The sequence below is a fragment of the Schistocerca cancellata genome, chromosome 12 (genome assembly GCF_023864275.1).
Source record: "Schistocerca cancellata isolate TAMUIC-IGC-003103 chromosome 12, iqSchCanc2.1, whole genome shotgun sequence".
Classification (NCBI taxonomy): Eukaryota; Metazoa; Arthropoda; class Insecta; order Orthoptera; family Acrididae; genus Schistocerca; species Schistocerca cancellata.
This window is the reverse complement of record NC_064637.1, coordinates 35,872,324-35,876,122: the sequence shown is the minus strand read 5'-3', so window position 1 is coordinate 35,876,122 and position 3,799 is coordinate 35,872,324. Positions and strand designations below refer to the sequence as shown.

Below are 3,799 nucleotides of genomic sequence, written 5' to 3'. Positions count from 1 at the left end.
AAGGTGCTAGAACTGCAAGTATAAAAACAAGTGGATATGAAAAAAAGCACTACACTGTAGTCCTTTCATGTTGTGTTGACGGTACTAAACTTAATCCAAAGATTACTTTCAAGCGCAAAACAATGCCAAAACCTTGAGAAATACTGCCAGGTGTTGTTCTTAACATACATGTGAAGTGTTGGTTGGACGAGGCTGGTATGAAATTGTGGATTAACAGAGTGTGGCAGAGAGGAAAATGTGCCTTATTGAAGAAGAATTCTCTCCTTGTGCTAGATGAGTCTAGTAGTCATTTGAAATATTCTGTGGAAGAGAAAGTGAGACTGGGAAATACAGAGACTTATTCCGGGAGAAGTTATTTCACTATTTCAACCTCTTGATGTCTCGATAAATAATCCATATATACGAGAGAGGAATGGAACAAATGGATGGTGGATGAAACCCAACATGAATTCACGGCGAAGGGAGCTTTAAAACGACCTTCAGTCAAACAAATATGTCGATGGATAAACGAGTCGTAGTCTAGACTGAGGGAAGATATTATTGTGAGTCTTTCAAGAAGTGCGGAATATGTAACGCTCTCGATGGCAGTGAAGACCATCCTACATATGAAGAGGACCCGGATGACATCGAAGACGAAGAAAAAGGAGAAGAAGAAGAAGAAGAAGAAGAAAGTTCAGTTGGAGATTTTCAAGGATTGTAAAGGTCAGTTCGGTTTTGTAAACTAAGAACTGTTTTTTACTCTGCCTTTGCAATGTAATAATGAAAATGGTAAAAATGTTATTTTTTTAAAACATTGCTTAAAAATAAAGGTGCGTCGTATAGATCGTAGCGTCTTATAGTCCGTAAAATACGATAAATTGGTAGTTTGCATTTTATATCCTCTCTATGTCGTCGATCATCAGTTATTTTGTTGCCCAAATAGCGAAACTCATCTACTACTTGTAGTGATGCATTACCTAATCTATTTCCCTCAGTATCTCCTCACTTAGGCAACGGCCTTGCCACAGTGGATACACCGGTTCCCTTGAGATCACCGAAGTTAAGCGCTGTCGGGCGTGGTCGGCACTTGGATGGGTGACCATCCGGGCCGCCATGCGCTGTTGCCATTTTTCGGGGTGCACTCAGCCTCGTGATGCCAATTGAGGAGCTACTCCACCGAATAGTAGCGGCTCCGGTCAAGAATAGCATCATAACGACCGGGAGAGCGGTGTGCTGACCACACGCCCCTCCTATCCGCATCCTCCTCGGAGGATGACACGGCGGTCGGATGGTCCTGGTAGGCCACTCGTGGCCTGACGACGGAGTGCTATCTCCTCACTTAATTCGACTACAGTTCATTACCTTTGCCTTTCTTTTGTTGATGTTAATCACATAGTCTCTTTTCAAGACAACATCCATTCTATTCAGCTGCTGTTGAGAGTCGTTCATCGTCTCCGACAGAATTACAATGTCATCGGCAAACGACAAAGTTTTTTTTTCTTCCTCGTGAAATACTGTCACTCCCACTTTAAAAAGATTATAAAATGTATACAAATTTGTGTACATGCATATGATACGCACATACGTAGCCAGTGTCGTCATTTCCTGCATACTCCCCCTAATGGAACCTTTATGCTCAACTTTGTACCGGCGACGATACAGCTGTTTCATTACCTATGTCGTAATTGCATGTGGATGAATTTGTTCGAGAGCAATGTAATCATCAGTTTTAAATCACGAGAAATCTGATTTCACTCAGAAGAATTACGGGATAGCTCAATCACAAACGCACTAAAGAGTAGTTCAGTGGGAAGAACGAATACGTGGTTCAGCGGACAGAAGAACTGACACAAAGGATTCGCATGAAAATGAAGAATGAGTAATTCAGTCAGGTAGCAAAAGTGCGACGGCCTGAACCGAATGTTTTCGCCCGGTTCCCCAAACAGACGGGTTTCATTCAAAAGAGTGAATGAGTAATCTACACCTACATCTGTGCTCTGCAAACGACTGTGAAATTCATGCCAGAGGGTATGTCGCATTGTACCAGTCATTAGGGATTTTTCTCGTTCCATTCACGAAAGAGCGTGGGTTCAAATGGTTCAAATGGCTCTGAGCACTATGCGACTTAACTTCTGAGGTCATCAGTCGCCTAGAACTTAGAACTACTTAAACCTAACTAACCTAAGGACATCACACACATCCATGCCCGAGGCATGATTCGAACCTGCGACCGGAGCGGTCACTCGGCTCCAGACTGTAGCGCCTAGAACCGCACGGCCACTACGGCCGGCGTATGTTTGTTAACATGCCTCCGTATGTGCTGTAATTATACTAGTCTTGCCCTCGTGATCGCTACGGAAAGGATACGTTGGGGGCTACAGTATATTGCTAGAGTGATCGTTTAAAGCCGGTTCCTGAAACTTTGTAAGTAGCCTTTCTCGGGCCAGGTTGTGGATGTCTTCAGGACTCTGACACTTCAGTTTATTCAGCATCTCTGTGACACTCGCCCACGGGTCAAACAAAACTATGACCATTCTTTCTGCCCTTGTCTGTATACGATCAAAATCCCTTGTTCGTCCTATGTGGTACGGGTCCCACGGAGTTGAGCATTATTCTAGGATGAGTCGCACGAGAGATTTGTAAGCATCCTCCTAGCAGGCTCATTGCATGTCTCCAGTATTCTACCGAGAGACCGAAGTCTACCACTTACTTTACCCACGACTGCGGCCATGCGATCATTCCATTTCATATCTGTACAAAATGTAACACCGAGGTATATGTGTAAGTTGACAAAATATAACACCCAGGTATACGCCTAAATTGACAGATGCAACAGTGACTCATTGATATTATAGTCATAGAATGCTACGTTTTTCCGTTTTGAGCTGCGCACAGTTTTACATTTCTGAACATTTCAAGGAGGCTGCCAATATTTGCGCCACTTTGAAACGTTTTCAAGATCTGACTGAATATTTATCCAGCTTCTTTTAGACAGTACTTCTTTATAAATAACTGCATCATCTAAAAAAAGTCTGATATCGCAAACAACACTGACCACAAGGTCATTAATATACGACATAAACAGCAAGGGCCCCAATGCATTTCCGTGGGGTATACTCGAAGTTACTGCTCCGACCGTCAATGATCCTACCTCCTACATAACTTGCAGCATTCTCCCTACCAAAAAGTCTCCAGTCCGGTTCAAATGCCTCTGACCACTATGGGACTTAACATCTGAGGTCGTCACTCCCCTAGAACGTAGAACTACTTAAACCTAACTAACCTAAGGACATCACACACATCCACGCCCGAGGCAGGATTCGGACCTGCGACCGTAGCGGTCGTGCAGATCCAGACTGAAGCGCCTAGAACCGCTCGGCCACAGCGGCTGGGGCCAGTCCAGTTACAACTAGTCCAACCGATACGTAAAACTACCAGCGACTGTATGCACTGTTTTTTCATTCGCTTGCTCCCATGGACTGGTTTCACTCAAAACATGAATTAGTACTTGGATGGGTGACGGTCCGGGAAAATCTGGATGCTTTTGGTTGACGGACACGCAAGTCACCGAAGTGGCGAAAGACGTGGACCAGGCCGGTGTAACAGACGACAACGCGCTTCGCAGGGGTTTTAGCTTTCTCTCAGCAGTTTTATAAATGTCATAATGGACAAAAAGTGCAATGAGGGACTTTTTCTTTTTTTATTGGCAGAGTTATCTTACGTATAACGTATTTACATTAAATTACATGTACATGCACATGCTTGTCCGACATGTGAAAACGCAAGGTAGAACTGATCATGTGACATGCAGTGTGCCTTC

The 3,799-nt window shown here is 43.9% G+C and overlaps 1 pseudogene; it reads left to right on the top strand.

Moving 5' to 3' along the window:
* The first annotated feature begins 988 nt into the window (after positions 1-988).
* LOC126110050 (5S ribosomal RNA) lies at positions 989-1,106 on the top strand (annotated as a pseudogene).
* Positions 1,107-3,799: the final 2,693 nt, after the last annotated feature.